The sequence below is a fragment of the Mastomys coucha genome, unplaced genomic scaffold, assembly GCF_008632895.1.
Source record: "Mastomys coucha isolate ucsf_1 unplaced genomic scaffold, UCSF_Mcou_1 pScaffold20, whole genome shotgun sequence".
Lineage (NCBI taxonomy): Eukaryota > Metazoa > Chordata > Mammalia > Rodentia > Muridae > Mastomys > Mastomys coucha.
This window is the reverse complement of record NW_022196903.1, coordinates 118,300,541-118,316,639: the sequence shown is the minus strand read 5'-3', so window position 1 is coordinate 118,316,639 and position 16,099 is coordinate 118,300,541. Positions and strand designations below refer to the sequence as shown.

The following is a 16,099-nucleotide window of genomic DNA, read 5'->3' as shown; positions in this document are numbered from 1 at the left end:
AAAAAAAAAAAAAGAAACCCTAAGACAACATACAATTTTTTTTTAAAAGAGGGACTGGGGATATAGTCTGGTAGTATAAGAAACATTAAATATTAGTCTTTCCTATTAAACACTGTTAAACTTGTGTTTATGGCAAGGAATTCAAATTTTTGTGTCTCTCTCATTTTGTAAGACTTATGCAAATGTTTTAATGCCCCTTCCCCCAACCCGGTCCCATTCTTAGACCTTTATTTTTATTTTTATTTTTTGTTTTTCGAGACAGGGTTTTTCTGTGTAGCCCTGGCTGTCCTAGAACTCACTCTGTAGACCAGGTTGGCCTTGAACTCAGAAATCTGCCTGCCTCTGCCTCCCAAGTGCTGAGATTAAAGGCTGTGCCACCACTACCTGGCTAAATGTGTAGCCCAGGCTATCCTTGAACTCGTGATCCTCCTGCCTCTGTCTCCTTCAGCAAATCCTACCGGCATGTGCCACCACAACCCGAGGTTTCGCAGTCTTATATGCCCAAGCTATATCTAGTGTGGTATGTAGCCTCTTTCCAGTTGCCTGAGGATCCATACGTAGAACCCTCAGCTCCTCCAGCACCAGGCCTGCCTACACCTGATGATGATAATGGACTAAACCTTTGAAACTGTAAGCCAGCCCCAATTAAATGTTTTTCTTTATAAGAGTTGCTGTGGTCATGGTGTCTCTTCACAGCAATAGAAACCCTAGCTGAGACACGTCTGCCCCATGTTGTTTGTGGAGGATAACATGCAAAGGAATAGATGATGTTCCACAGGCATGGTTCTGACCTTTGCTGCCCCCTCAGACAAGGCACGGTGTAGCCTTCCAGGTAAGCTCTCTACGCCTGGAGATTCTCTGAAAATCAAATATCCTAAAAGAAATTCCTTTCTGACCAAGTTAGGAAAGAAGAGTTCCAGTTGTACAACTAAGATCACGGATGCAGTGTGTAAGGAGAAGTCCAGACGAATGCTTGGTTCTGCCTGTTGTCTGTTCACAACACACATCGTTCTATAACCCTAAAATGGCGTGGGGGTTATTCCTCCCCACTAGGAAGAGCGTAACTCTGGTGCAGATGCCAGCTGGGGTGCTCTGACCCATTCAGTTCTAAGATCATCTACCTAGAGATAACAGTAGCCCTCACAGGTTAAGGGTTCTCGTTAAAGCTGTTCCCCATACGCACATGTCAGAAGTCAAGACTAAGTCCCTGGTAGTCTCAGCACCTCTGACATACGTAGGATCAATCAAGGTTTCTACAAGCTCTCCTTGAGTTCGGTCAGTTTGCTTCAGTGCGTACCTGAGGCAGCAATTAACTGGCTTAGGATAAAGGATTTTTATGAAGGATGAAGACCAAGACTCATAGAGCAAGGAAAGGAAGAAATGGCCAGGGCTTCTGTGAATCGAAGCAGATCAGACTCTCGAGGACAGACACTAGAGTTTCCAGGTTGCTGTGTGGATGGCTACCAGAAAGCAAATAGATTACTAAGGAGATGTCTTAGTTAGGGTCTTTAGACATCATGATCATGGTAATGAAAGACCCCCAGAACTGGGGAGATCCTTACTCAAGTCTCGGGATGATGCAACCACCCAATAACTCACGAAAGACCGAACTTGCTGCAATTACATGAGGTTTATTTGGGATAGGCCGTTACCGGGGTCGATCTTGTGACCATGCTGGCCAGAGGAGTTCGACCCAGAACACAAGAAGTGGGGGGTATTTAAAGGGAAAAATCACAAGCTGGAGGCAGGGAGAGGGTTACCAAAGAACATAACAAAAACCGTGGAAAATTTCAGAGGGACCCAACCCAAGGTATTCAGTTAGGGAGGGGAACATATTCCTTCTAGGAATATAATCTTTATCTATCTGTCGTCAGGGTGGAGGGCCTCAGCAGGGTGTAGAGCCTTGTAAACCAGTAGACCTTCATTCCTAGTTCTGCCCTCATTGTGGATCAGTCAGGAGGGACAGGTTTCAGGAAACAGATCCCTGAGGCTCTGGGTTAGCAAAGTTCCTGGAACTAGCTACTTCACCTTTTTGGCTTGTTACAGAGGTTTTCCATGCTCCCTTTTAGGTAAAGGTTATATATTATACATACATTTCTATTAAATGCCCTCATTTTAAATTCTAAGATTCTCCAGCCTTTCAGTAACCCTTATAAAAGAAAGCATTTAATTGAGGGTGGCTTACAGTTCAGAGGTTTAGTCCATTGTTGTCACAGGGGGAAGCATGGTGGCGTGTAGGCAGACATGGTGCTGGAGAAATATCTTGTATCTATATCCAGATCCTCAGGAAGTAGGAAGAGAGAGTAGCATTGGGCCTGGCTTGAGCATTTGAAACCATAAAGTTCATCCCCAGTGACACACTTCCTCCAAGAAGGCCACACCTACTCCAACTAGGCCAGTTAATAGTTTCACTCCTTATGAGCCGCTGGGGGTTATTTTCATTCAAACTACCACAAGGGACAAGTACAGAGGGGCTTAGAAGTGTGACAGACCTCACCGGTGGCCTAGCTATAAGAGGGCAAAAAGGGAAGAAGGACAAAGCAAGGTCCACAGCGACATTTTGATACTGTATGGGTCACTAAAACAGTATCTGCCTTTCCTAAGCTGGGATCACAGGAGTTTCTCAGAGCAAGTTCCCTGGCTTGAATGTGAAAGAGCCCCCATAGAGAGACCCCCCCACTCGAGTCTCAGGAAAACATGCACCCACAGAAACATGAGAGACCATCTTGATGCAAATACTCGAGGCAGTTTAATATCGGAGCTCCAGGTTGACACGTATCTCACACAGGAGTCAAAGGAATCTACCCCGAGGCTCAGGGGTTAGGGGTTTATATAGGAAAAAGGTCTGGGGGAACAGGGGAATTGGCATAGCTATACATGATTGGTTAGTTCAAATATCAGCTATAGTACCTGCAAATCAGAGCGGGAATTCCTAAGGTTGGTGCTAATCTGAGTCAACAGAGCATCTGGCTGACCTCAAACCATATCTAAGAGGACCAGATGACCCATTACTCAGTTGGGTCGTCTGCCCAGACATGTCCTTGCATGTTTTTTCTTATTTGTATGGTTTATCTCTTCTTGGTCTGCTAGTTCCCGGGATGTCTAACAGCTTTCTTGCTTTTGTTCAGGCTTATTTGGACATGCTCGGGCCTGATCCACTGTGTTTTTTCAGGCTTGTAATTTTCTTATTAGCCAGCACAGGCCTCAAACTTAATTTTTATTTCAAATGAAGTTCAGGTAAATCAAAGGCTGCTTCTCTTCCTACACGCCCTAGGTTAATCTCTGGATCCTCTTCCTCCACTGATCCCTACTGTCCTGCCTTACTTCCTCATACCACCCTCCAGAAACCTCCAGGTGTTCATCTCTCCAGAAGCTCCGGAGCCCTGGCCTCTGAATGTTCCCAGAGTGTCATGAGCACACTGTGTCACCTACACAGATGGATAGATTGTGTCTCTCCATAACACCTGAGTTTTTGAATAGTGACAAATCTAATCCAGCCTCTGTCTTTCAGGTGATCCACACCCAACCTACCTCACATCTGCCATTAGATAGCTCATACAAAAGGGCGCCACCATTTCAGATGGTCTAAGAATTTAGGGGCTATCTGCCAGAAAACTGAGATGAAGACTAAACATATATATTGTAAAGTCATATACATTGACATGTGAGTTACCATTCTCCAAAGAAATTAAGTCTAAAAATCCTCTGTGATGATTCTACAGACAGTTATAAACTAACTAGAAGAGTATTGAGTGTGGTAAGAAGAAATTGAGGATGGTGACACAGAAAAACTCAGGATGAGACTCCCCTCCCAAAAGACTCCTGGGAGTTTTGACCAAGTCGACAGGTTAATATCCCTTGATGGATTCATATTGTGGTGGTGTTGATATAAGAACACAAATCTTCTGTGTAGCCCTGGCTGTCCTGGAACTCACTCTGTAGACCAGGCTAGCCTTGAACTCAGAAATCCATCTGCCTCTGCCTCCCAAGTGCTAGGATTAAAGGCGTGCACCACCACTGCCTGGCAGAAAACAACTCTTATCTCAAAAGAGAAGATAAACTAGGGATAGTTTATTCTGGAGCAAAATATGAGTATTCATGGTCAGGGAATACAGATTCAAGCTCCCCAAATTCCACATTCCAACATGGAAATAGTGTCCTGAAGTTTCTATAGTAAGAGAGCAAAGAAAGCCATAAATCAGGATACATTGATGGGAATATCAAAGACAGGTTACAGCAAGGCAGAGACAGCTTGGCTATCGACCTTAGTTAGATTCTATCTGACAAACTTCCTAGCTCTTTCAACTAACAGAAACTAGAGGCTTATTCATATATTTCAAAGGATTTTTAATCTTTTAATCATAGGGTGTTAGATTTGAAACATAGGTGGACAAGGAATGGCTGTTTAGAGAGTAAAGATAGCCAGAGATGAATTGCTAGTAGGCTCTGGACCTGCAACATTCCAACTTCATTATATCATTGGAGTGATAATCAGCCATTTTTTTCTCTGCAGACACAGCTTCTTTCCAGGAATTGCTCACAATGGCACTTTGGGGAAGGGACAGAAAATTTACAAAGTGGGACCCAGGAGGTTTGGAACAGGTCTTAAAGGTCTGTCTTGAAAACTTCTTTGGAGAGAGTCTACCAGAGAAATATCACTACCCACATTACACCTGAGTGAAGGCGATCTCTCTTGGGGAAGACTGTCTTCCTCGGCTAACTGCAGCTTTGGCCTCACAGAATACACAGGGTAGGAAGGGAGGTAGGGAGTGTTCAGACAACTGATGAGCCCAGTCAACCATTACGACCAGTGTCACAGGTGTCACAATCAGGGGAACTTCCCCTGCTGAAGGGCATATCTCAAGGTGGACACATCTTGTCTTTCTGTCCACAAGGAGGTGAGACACTGTGCCCTGCCACACACTGGGTTCACAATGCTCCACCTCGTGACATAGACTAAGAAGCAATGGAGCCCAATCAAATATTTCCCCTTTTGAGTAGTTTCCTCTCAAGTGTTTTGTTGTGTGATGAAAGCATTTTAATGTCCCATCTTTCTTTTCCTTTTAAAGATTTATTTATTTATGTTATCTATATGAATACACTGTAGCTGTCTTCAGACACACCAGAAGAGGGTATCAGATCCCCTTACAGATGGTTGTGAGCCACCATGTGGTTGCTGGGAATTGAACTCAGAACCTCTGGAAGAGCAGTCAGTGCTCTTAACCACTGAGCCATCCCTCCAGCCCCCACTTTTCGTATCTAACCTAACCTCTCAGCTTCCCAGAATGCACTTCCAAGTCTACCTGACTTCTAGACTCCAATAGGGAAAGCTACAGGGAACATCCGAACCCTAAAGGAAAGGTTTCTCCTCTTCGCCATAGCCCACTCAACTGGTTACTCTTCTATGGCTCTGATAAAATATCATGAACAAGGCATCCCGTAGATGGAAGGTTTATTTGGCTTACAGTTCTACAGGGATGAGTCCATGGTGGTGGTGGTGGTGGGGGCAGGGGACAGGATGGGGGTAGGGGGCGGAGGGAGAGCAGGACATCAGGCAGCAGGCATGGTAACTGGAGCTCACAAAACAAATGCTCAGGGGTGGGGTGTGGGGTGGGGATTATGCAAGGCATTTGAAACCTCAAAGCTCTCTGCCAGGGACAGACATACTTCCTCCAGGGAGTCTACAACTACTAAACCTATCAAAAAAGGGCCACCTACTGAGGAGAGAAGGTCAACTATCTGAGCCTAGTGAGGGAGCATTCACATTCAAATCACCACACCCACCTTCCGGGTTCCCAACCACAAGACTGCAAAAAACGTATTGACTCAAAGTGATCTTTCATTGTTTACAATCAAAGGTCATGTAACTTCTTCTACAATGGAGCATGTGATTCAGGGTAACAAGAATCCATATTCACAGGTCATAGGAGTTCATGTAATAAGAAATAGTATAAGAAAATAAGAAATATTTTCTGGTTTCCTTTAAAGTAACATTATTGTTTTATGTCAGCACACAATACCACCAGCACCGCCAGCTTCACCTGCTCTTCCTCCTCCTCCTCTTCTTTTTTTCTTTTCAACAGAGTCTCTACACAGAGTATCCTGGAACTCACTATGTAGGCTAGTAGACCAGGCTGGCCTTGAACACACAGAGGTCAGACTGTCTCTGACTCCCAAGTACTGGAATTCAAGGCTTGTGCCACCATACTGGCCCATTTTTTTAAAAAGTGTTTTTAATTTTAAATAACAACAAAACAAAAACCAACAAAACAAAACAACTCCTACTACTTGGGCTTCTTATTCAAGACCGACTTGGACAATCCCAAGGAGTCACATTCATGTCCATATGGTCTGTCAGAGCCTTTGGCTTCCTGGTCCATGACTCTCAGACAGGCTACACTCAGAAAACAAGGAGAATTCAGTTGCTAAGAGCAAGGAGGGTAGACACAGCTTCTGTTTAACCGTCTGAAGAAAGTGGCTGGCCTTGCAGCCCTGGAGGCTGAAGCAAGAGACCCAGAAGGGCAAGAAAATGAAGCAAGAAGATGTAGCAAATCATTTCCCTTTGGCTCCTTGGTTCAAAACACTCGGGCCTTTTCCCTCTCTCTCCTTGCTCCTAGGAGGTGCTCCAGCCTCAGGGCCTTTGCCTAGAATGTATCCGCCGACAGCATCAAGCCCCTTCTAGATGCTCAGAGCACACTCTTAGGCGGCTCAAAAGCTCCTCCGTAAGACCTGCCCGGACTACCCTCTAGGAGCACCTGGCCCAGTGCCCCGCCTCTTCTTCCGGCTCCTTAATTTTCCTCTAACCCTCGCCCTCTGCCAGCATTTTGCACATTTGTTTTTATTGGTCACTAATGCCTGCCAATTATCTGGAGGGGATAAAAAGGGGGAGGGTTGAGCTAAGTGATTTCAAAAACTGTTCAATGACAGACTGGCAAAATGGGGTGCAGTGGCTAAAAGCACAAACCTATGACCTGAGTTCTATCCATCCCAGGAATCCACGGCAATGAAATGCCAAAGATCCTTGAAGCTGACGAAAACCGGGGAGGCACAGCCACTCTGAAGCAGAGGAGATGAGGGACAGGAGCAGGAAGAGCACATCGGTGAAGCCCGTGGGTGAAGCCAGAGGAATGAGTCCCAAAGCCTCGCCCAGCCCTCTAGCCTGCAGTCTCACTGGTGCGCCTACTGGCTGGTGGACACCACTGGGCCCTGGAGCCCTGGAGAAGAATTACAATAGCCAGTCTGCGAGGACCAGCACTGTGGAGGAGGGTGAATAGTGGGCATGGAGGGATGAACAGCAAGAGTCGGCCTGCGGGCTATATCCCTGTCATATACAGCCTGCTGTAATTGCTAATTACGTTCCCTGGTCTGACTGGGAAACCAAGTTACAAGGTACTCCACACCAGACCGGATTTGAGGTGATTTGAAGAAAAGTTACAAACCATGAGTTCTTGGGTGGGGTCAGGAGCTTTTCTAACCATCGCCAAAGCGGCCACTGTGAGCTGTCCCGGGCTGACATCCGCTTTACCCCCTCACCCACTCCCACCCCCGACCTTTCTCAGTTTTCTTTTCCTCCTTCTTGGTCCCAGACAGAATAGTTTCCACGTTGCATCCATTCCCCAGTAGCGTTTCTGTGCTAACAAGGGATGGAGGTTCTAGGTGGGACTTTTGGGTAGCCACGGCCACGGTCACTCTAGGCAGGAAGGGGAAGTAGGAAGGAAATGACAGGAAGGTGGCGCAGGGAATTCTGAAGGGTACACAGAGGGAAGGGAGGTGGGATCTATGAGTGGCTTGGCATCTAGCTATGAACAAACAGCCTTGATTGATGCTGGGAAACACAGGCATAGTAAATTGTCATTCAGGTCTTTGTCCCAAAGCAGAGGTTCAAATGGAAGGGGATTTCCATCCCTTCTTCCCCTCTGGTGATCTCATTAGGGCCGGAGGCCTGCAGGCCTGGGGCCTTGTTGCCAAGCTGAGCCATCCAGCCTTCTCCCTCTTGGCCTCCGCAGGCTGTACAGTCCTCCCTCCAGAGCCCTTTCCCCACAAATCCAGCCTGCTCTGAGTTTGTGTGGTCCTCATGGCTGCTCAGCATGAGTCGCTCCAGCGCGCTTATTCTGTTCCCACTCTGCAAGGCTGAAGCAGACTTCACTCGCAGCAGTCAACTTCCACCCAGTGTTCCTTTTTAATTGTATATTCTTATTATTTTATGTGTTGCTTTTTTGGACATCCTGGAACTCCGTGCGTAGGCTGGCTTTTCACAGAGACCCACCTGTCTCTGCCTACCGCATGCTGAGATCACCAGCGAGCCTGCTCCCCATCCCCTTTTAATGCTGTTGCTGAGCTCTCTCAGAAGCTCCGCCCCCTCCCGCCCCCTTTACTCTGTGGGTTGCCTGCCTCACTTCCTGACAGACTGGAATATCCTTGCAGGTGACTGGACACGTACAGTGAGCACAGGATGAGTATGTCCCCGTTCGTTGAGAAACAGACACACAGTTCTAGGATCTACCCCAGTCTCCAACTTTAACATTAGCTTCTGACTCCTTGGGGACCGAGATAAAAGTCACCGATGGGGCTGCCACTCAGTTAAGCACTTAGCTAGGATGCATGAAACCCTGCATCTGTACCCTCAATCCTCTGCAAGCCAGATGTGGTGAATCTGAAGCTCAAGGTATCCTCAACTACTTGCTAATTTCAGACTAGCCTGGAATATATGAGATTATAACCAAAGGGAGTAAATAAAAGAAGAAAAAAAGAGGGAAAGGTAAAATTATGAAGTGTTGCAAGCTACTGGATAAATGTATCCAGTCCAATTCAATTCTTTTTTTGTTTTGTTTCTCTGTATAGCCCTGGCTGCCCTGGAACTCACTCTGTAGACCAGGCTGGCCTCCAACTCAGAAATCTGCCTGCCTCTGCCTCCCAAGTGCTGGGATTAAAGGCCAATTCAATTCTTAGATTAATGCTTATGATACATTACCAGGGCTCTCTGATCCAGCCATTTACTATTTTAGCTTAGAAGGAAAGCAGTTTTGTACAAGAGCGAGGACCCTAAATCGTGGAGAGAGTTATGGCCCTTAAAGCCCCTCCCTGGGGAACTCATAGGCACAGAGACTTTTATTAGGGAGAATCAAAGAAAATGTGCAGCCTCCTATTTGCTGCTGTGTCCTCCTCCTCCTCCTCCTCCTCCTCCTCCTCCTCCTCCTCCTCTCCCAGACAGTTGTACTCAGTCCCCACCGCCCTGGGCTAGTGTCTGTATGTTTGTATATATTTAGGGTTTTTCACTTTGTTTTGTGGTACACAGTCTCTCTCGTCTTGTTGCCCAGCCTGGACTGGACCTCTTTCCTCCTCTCCAGCGTGCTAGGATTGCAGGTATGTGTCACCGAGCTCCACCCAGTAGCTCTTTAGAACAACCCGTACTTTTCCACTGTTAAACTCCTCAGCTATTTGGGACCTTTGTGTTTGCTGAGGCCCTGAGCTAAAGAACTAGGAAGAGCATTACACATACTCCTGTTATCTGAAGGTCACCAGATGTTCTGTAAATTTCAACAAGTGTTTAGATATAGGTGTGGCCTCCAAAATTAGAATAGCAGGCACAGGGAGGGGCTGCCCCTTACAAAGGGCTACTCACTAAGGAGTGGCCTTTGCTTTGTCATGATCTGCCTTCAGCCAAGCACTGCAGATTCTTTTAAGATCCTCATCTTAAAGTGTAACCCAGCCCATTGACAGGCCGAGTTGGTGCACACCTTTAATCCTAGCACTTAGGAGGCAAAGGCAGGTAGCTCTCTGTGAGTTCAAGACCAACTTGATCTAAAGCCAAAGCAAAAGTTAGCAAAAAGGAACTTAAGAAAAAAAGCAGGATTTATCCTGGCTCATAGTCTAAGAGTACAGTCCACTATGACAGAGAAAGTATGATGGTGGGGGTGAACTCACTGTGTGCAGAATTATGACGATGAGGGTGAACTCACTGTGTGCAGAAGCATGGGCAAGCATTACATCTGCTCTCAGAGGGCAGAGAGAACAATTTGATCTTCAAATCATTTTCTCCTTTACCCAGCCCCAGCCTGTGAGACAGGGTTACCACACCCAGGGTGGGCCTTTCTCCATTAAAACTCTCTGGAAATTCCTTCATACACTGACCCAAAGGTCTATCTTTTAGGCGATTCTAAATCCAGTTACATTGACCAGGAAGACTCAGGGCTTAATACTTAGTATCTAGAAGAGTAGCCTAGCAGCCAGAAAGAAGTGAAAGAGGCAACTGAACTTGACTCCAGGATGGACGGCAACCTTGATGAAAGGCAGAACAGGTTCTCCCGGAGATCTGGGAAACAGACAAAAATGAGCATTTACAGAGCGCCACGGGCTGCCACCAGAGCTATCTGACCCCAGCCTTTAAAGGATCTCAGCCTCAAGTGGAGAAGAGTTCAGAGGATGACCCAGAACCCCTGAGAAATGAACTCCACTGAGCAAGGGGGAAGAGTAGTGTCTGGTAAAAATCAGTCTAGTACACTAGAGGTGGGGTGAGAGAGGCTCAACAGAAAGACCCGCTCAGAGGCACCTCTCACCTGCAACCCCGGCACTCCATGGAAGAATGCTATAGAAGACAGGCGGTTCTAGACACAACGGCAAATGACAATCTCCGGAGCATGTGTTTCAGAGTGCCAGGCTCACCTCAGTCTACGTCGGCTTCAGAGCGGTGTTTCTCAGCCTCAGCTGCCTACTCCAATCCCTTAGAAACTTGTTGAGATCCTGAGCCCCAGATCGCTTTCCTCAGAATGAGTGGGAAAATCTCTGTGTTAATCACCATTTACTAACAGAATCTTTCTCTGTCTGTCTGTCTGTCTGTCTGTCTGTCTCTGTCTGTCTGTCTGTCTCTGTCTGTCTGTCTCTGTCTGTCTGTCTCTCTCTCTCTGTCTCTCTCTGTCTCTCTCTCTTTGTCTCTCTCTCTCTCTCTCTCTCTCTCTCTCCCTCTCTCTCTCTCTCTCTCTCTCTGGTTTTTCGAGACAGGGTAGCCCTGGCTGTCCTGGAACTCACTCTGTAGACCAGGCTGGTCTCAAACTCAGAAATCCACCTGCCTCTACCTCCCAAGTTCTGGGATTAAAGGCATACAGTATTCTTTCTTTGTTTTTAAGAATTATTTATTTCTAAGTACACCGTCGCTCTCTTCAGACACATCAGAAGAGGGCATCAAATCCTATTACAGATGGTTGTGAGCTACCAAATGAGTTGCTGGAATTTAAACTCAGGACCTCTGAAAGAGCAGTCAGTGCTCTTAACCACTGAGCCATCTCTCCAGTGCCCAGAATAAAGCTTTTCTAATGAGGGCTGAGAGGTGCACAGATCTACAGGTGTAACTATAGTCCCTAGGAATCAGTTTAATACTGGCCATTCGGCAGAATGATAGCAGGTTCCCCCCTGAGGTCCTAGGACCTTACTAGCCACGGGTTCTTGGCCCAGTCACAGTGCCAGGGTATTTAAGACCCTTCCTGTGGGTGGGTCTTAAATCCAGTCAAAACATGGCTGCTTGCTTCCATGACTCTTGTCATGGTTGCACCGGTGGCCGTGCCTTCCCAGGCCAGTCTCATTATTAAAGCTCTCAGAGTTTACAGTTGACTTAACCCATGATCCCTTTCCCCGTAAGAGCGTGTGTCACACCTTCTGACACTACAAAGGCTTTGTTTACCCATGCTCTATGACTCAGCTGAACTTGGCTTCAGAGATAGGGTCTTGTCATCAGGTTCTGAAGAGCACCGAGAATACTGGCCACACTCTATACCGTTCATGTCCAATACTCTATGGGGTCTCACTGATCCGTGACTCCAAAAGCGGAAACTCTTTCTTGGCACTGAGACTTCGGTTTGTTAATCTGCAGTGTCCAGTAGGGACTTTGTGCTTTGGTGTAGGGTAACCACATAACTTTTTAAAATAGGTGAATGTATGTATTTTATGAAGTTTCTACGGTAGTCAAGGTGCAGAGATTGTGGGACGCTCAGCCCTTAAGGGGCTATCTCTGTATCACATCTCTTCCTCCCAAGACTCAGGAATCCTTGAAGAAGAAAGAGCAGAAAGGCTGTAAACGCCAGAGGCGGTGGATGACTAGGGGCCAGGGTACTGTGGAACTGGGAGGAGCCAGTCTGGAGCAGGAGAGAGGTCAAGTCAATCCCAGAAATCTCATCTGAAGAGCAGTACAGTACGAGTGAGGACCACTCCCTCCCCTGTCCTGGATCTGCGCACCCCACCTTTGTCTCCACCACAGTAGGTCAGTCGCAGATGGTCAGTCCCTGCTAGGTTAAGCTTCCTTTCTTACAAGGTCATGTCCAGCAAGCACCTGGAATTCCTCTTTATGCAAATTAGGCATCCCAAGCACCTCAGCCCTAGCCAATGATGTACACTGCTCACCCCAAAACCTCCACTCCGTCCCCAAAGATTTAAATTGCCTCTGTCCCCCCCCCCCCCAGATCCCCATTAAAGGAGCTGTTCAATGAAGCCTGCCTCCAGAGAAACCTGTTTTTCACTGCACTCGCCCCTATCTGAGGTCTCCATATCCCACCCCAGGCCATTCCTGCCTCCTGCATCCTTCCCCTCAGGATCCCCTGCCTGAGTTTCAGGCTGACTGAGCCAGGGACAGCAGGGGAAGTGGAGGCCTACAAGGAAATAGTGTTGTTTAAACCCATCAGGCAGTTACACATACGAGTTCCTAGTGATCGTGGCAGCCTGTACAAGACCTACAGAAGCTCAAATCAGACAAAATCTCAGCATGTGTAGAGGAAGTGCTAGGGAAATTCCACCCCTAACTGAAGAAATATGGGCAACTGGTAGCTTCTGAGAGAGGAGTCCATTCACAGATATGCCCTTGATAAGTGGCTATGCCCTGGGTAGGTCAACTGCCATCCAGAGGAGGGTCACGCAGCACAAACTGGACTAGATGGGGAAGGGCAGGCACAAAATTGGGTGGGTAGAGATGGGGTTGGGTCTGAGAGGAGTTGGGGTGAAGGAAGGTGAACATGATCAAAATACATCTAAAGGAATTCTTAAATAACTATTTCCTTTTTTATTGTTAAAAATGTTTATTTTGAGCCGGGTGGTGGTGGCACACACCTTTAATCCCAGCACTTAGGAGGCAGAAGCAGGTGGATTTCTGCCAGCCTGGTCTACAGAGTGAGTTCCAGGACATCCAGGGCTACACAGAGAAACCCTGTCTCGGAAAAAACCAAAAACTAAAAAATAAAAAAAAAAAGTTTATTTTGATAGTCTATCATAAGTCAGCACAGGCTTCACTCTGCCACAGATGTGTTGAAATGACGTCTCCTTTCTTCTCCAGCCGGGGTACACAGTACATACTTCCCATGTTGGATTTCGTCCAAATCCAGATGATCAAACAGTCCTTTTTCCCCAAAGTAGGCTTAAATTAAAACTGACGGTTCAGGAATTCCAGGATCTGCACCCCTCATTAATCCCAGGTAAATCACGAGAGGAATAAAGCCCCAGCGGATGGCAAACTGGCCGCCCTGGAAGAGCTGCTGCAGTCTCTGTTTGGTTTCTTTGTTCTGCTTCACCATGGAGATGACCAGAGGAACCAGGAGCCCCCACCTAAACAACTACTTCTAATGTTGCAGAAAGGAGGCCTGGAGAGATAGCTCAGCAGATAAGAGGATCCATTGCTCTTCCAGAGGACCTGAGTTTGATAGCCAGCACATACATGACAACTCACAACTGTAACTGCAGTTCCAGGGGATCCGGTGCCCTCTTCTAGCCTCTGTGGGCACCTGGCATGCATGTGGTGCACAGACAGATATTTAGGCAAAGCACCCATGTGCATAAAATAAATAAATCTTTGAAAATTGTATTTGCAGAAAAATAAATTTAAAGAAATGATGATGATGATGATGATGATGATGATGATGATGATGATGGAAGGGCAGCTGTGCCATCCCTGATTGTAGTGACAACATTGAGACTCACTGGTCTCAAATGGGCTGCTTAGCCTGTGTGTTTACCATGCCCCCCAAGAGATTCAGGCCACTCTGTTGACAGGTAATCGGGGCACCTTATCAAAAGCAACTAACCTAAACTGCAGGTGTGGTGCTTGAAGCTTGCAGAGGGTGATATTGGTAGCCAGAGACCCTCCCAGGATCTACCAGATCTTCAAATTTACCATCCACAGGGGCTGAGCCAGACTCAAGCCCTGTTAACTTCTAAACGCGTAGCTAGAAGCCAGGGGAAAGGGCTAGGGGTTGGGGTGGGCTTCTGTTCTTTCTGACTCTAAGCAGAGGTGAGAACACTCTTGGGGATCCAGAGGAACTGACCAGGCTCCATGGCTCCCCAAATGGTTTGGAAAGTGGCAAATTTTCCTCCGATGTCTCTCCTGCTCCCCAGCCCTAGCACGGCCCATGCCAGCCCTGGGGCCCTGAAGTCCTGGAACTTGGGGAGGGAAGCAATCCCTGGCCCCGCGGGAAGCCCACTACCGTAGAGGACTGGCCCTCTTGCCCCGAGGCAGCAGGGAAGGCCTGGGCTCCTGCAGAGCCGCAGGTCCACACTGGAGGGTGACTGGGGCGGTAGCCCGCGGGCAGGGCGCGGCCGCACGGGGAGCTAGGACCGGAGGGGCGCCGGAAGCCTCGGAGGCTGACTCATCCTCCTGCCTCTGACAATCACTGCGGCCTCCCGGGCCACACAGAGCGCCCCAAAGGGGTGCGCCCCCTGGAGGCCGCATCAGAAAGCGCAGCCTGGGTCCCTGGTTCCAACCAAGTTCGATCTCTCTTTAGATGAATTTGAGGTTCAAGGAAGGAAGCAAACACAAACACTTCCTTATCAGTTGGTTTTCATCTCTTTCGATCCCTCTGTGGGGCCGCGACACTAAATATGAGCATATGAGCACCTAGCAGGCTCACAATTCGGGCGCAAGTGGATTGCTTGCCTGGTGTGCACATTTCTCCTCATTGGTCCTAAGACAGAGAATTCATTGACGAACCAGTGGCACTCCCCCCCCCCGCCCCCTAGTTGATGAAAGTGGCCAACATTTACCCAATACCATTGTGCAGAGCGTTTGTTTGCTTACGTTATTGAATGCCCTTAATCTTTAGAGGAAGTAGATATTATTACCCCGCCTATTTTCAGGATCTAAATGAAGACGACACGACCACTATTTGTAGTTTGTTTGTTTGTTTATGGTGAGGTTTTCATGTTATTGTTGTTATTATTTTTGAAACAGGGTTTCTCTGTGTAACTGTCCCGGAATTTGATTTGTAGACCAGGCTGGCCTTGAACTCACAGAGATCACATTGCTGGGTAAAGGAGTGAGTCACCACGGCCAGTGTACACTCAGTTATGTAAGCAACACTTTTATTTAATTCCACAGTAATTAGGAGTGTAGGATCATTTCCCACGGAAAGGTCAGCTAATAGAAAATGAAGGGTTTTTTTTTCTCAAGGTCTTACAGCTCCAATTCTCAGATATAAATCCCTCATTTCCTTCCAACTCCGTGGTTCCCTCCATTCCATCCCACCTCGCCTCTCCCTTGACAACAAAAGTGACTCACTCAACCCCACCTGTAGGCTCCAGCAACTATGAGTCACTAACCTACCCTTCGCGTAGCAGTAGCACCGCTAGCAAACCTAAGCGCCTCCCACTTCCCTAGCCCCACCCCCTCCACCCACTTCTCTGGCCTCTGGGAAGCAGGAGGCAGGTGAGTGATTTCTGGTTTCCCCACACACTGTATTTCCAGTGCCCAGGAGGGTGACTGTCTTGAGATTCAAGGATGGGTTTGTGCTCCTGTACACACAAGGAGGCCACATTTCAGAGGCATAGTGGGGAAGCTTATAATCCCAGCACCACAGTAGTCTGAGGCAGGATTGCCAACTCCAAAACAGCAGGAGCTATACAGCAAAGAGCCTGGATTACTGAGCTTCCCTGCAAGAGAAAAGGGCTTCAAACCTGAAGTGACCACCCCTGCTCTGCTTCTGTGAGGCAAGAGAGGATCTCAGGAAGGGTTCTGTTAGCATTCTGTCTAAGCTCTGCCCCACAGTTACCTGGCAATAGCCAGGTAGGCCTGACCCACTATAAAAGGGGCTGCTTGTCCCCTCCTCCCTCTCTTGCATCTTGCTCCCTTGCT

At 47.5% G+C, this 16,099-nt stretch overlaps 1 pseudogene; it reads right to left on the bottom strand.

The window, feature by feature from the left end:
- Positions 1-13,227: 13,227 nt before the first annotated feature.
- On the bottom strand, positions 13,228-13,550 carry LOC116098338 (annotated as a pseudogene).
- Between the last annotated feature and the right edge of the window lie 2,549 nt (positions 13,551-16,099).